Source organism: Colobus angolensis, unplaced genomic scaffold, assembly GCF_000951035.1.
Source record: "Colobus angolensis palliatus isolate OR3802 unplaced genomic scaffold, Cang.pa_1.0 Scaffold31, whole genome shotgun sequence".
In the NCBI taxonomy this organism is placed as follows: Eukaryota; Metazoa; Chordata; class Mammalia; order Primates; family Cercopithecidae; genus Colobus; species Colobus angolensis.
Window position 1 is genome coordinate 4,165,099 of NW_012116377.1, and position 1,108 is coordinate 4,166,206.

The window sequence follows — 1,108 nt, forward strand, 5'->3', positions numbered from 1 at the left end:
AAAAAAAAAAAAAAAAAAAGACAAGACAGGAGAGAGTAGGGGACAAGGTGTGAGGGAGCACGCATTGAGTGGTCTTGTTGGATGCTGCCTTGAAGCATTAGTTGAGTCAGGAGCTGTGACCCTTATTTTTCAGTCCACGAGTCTGCCTCCTGAATGTTCTCCTCTGCATTTTCAGAACCTATTCCGAGAAGCTAGCTAGGTCTGGGGACTGCCAGACAGGAAGGGGCTCAGAAGGAGGCTAAAAAATATTGTAGCATTGGAGGACTAACATCCTGTTGCAGACACTCTGACACAACATACACACAATCAGATGTGGTGTCTTGAATTAGATTCAGGACCTTGTTACCCATTTCTAATTATAACTAACATTTGTTTTCACATACATCATCCAACATAATCCTGACATCCAACCAGGAAGAGACAGTGGAAGGGAGCAAACATTTGGGCAACCTACATGCTAAAGTGCTGTGGGCTTTCCTATGTGTTATCTTGGTGAATCTTCCCCACAACTCTGCAAAGAAGGTTTTATTACTATCTCCACCTTACTGTGGATGATATAGGCTCAGAGTTGACACAAGAAATGGCAGAGCTGCAATTCCACCCTGAGTCCTTTGATTCCAAGTCGCAGGCTCTATCCACTCCCTGCTCTGGCTTTCCCACAGCAGGGCATGTCATGGGCGGGTGGCCAGGCTGTGCACTCTCCAAGAGCTTCCTCTCCATACAAGGGTGTGCGTGAGTCAGAGACACGCTGGCAGGATTAAAAGAAGATGCTTATCATATTACCTTCAATTTGTCTTTCTTTATCCAACCATAACACCTGAAATTCACTATGTGTAGATAGGATATATATAAAATGTTTCTGTGTGTTCACTATACTTTTTCAAATTAACAATGGATTCCACTGTATTTTGTGGGGTTTTTGTTGTTGTTTTTAAGACAGGGTCTCAGGCTGGGCACGGTGGCTCATGCCTGTAATCCCAGCACTTTGGGAGGCTGAGGCGGGCGGAACACAAGATCAGGAGATCGAAACCATCCTGGCTAACACGGTGAAACCCCGTCTCTACTAAAAATACAAAAAAATTAGCCGGGCGTGGTGGCGGCGCCTGTA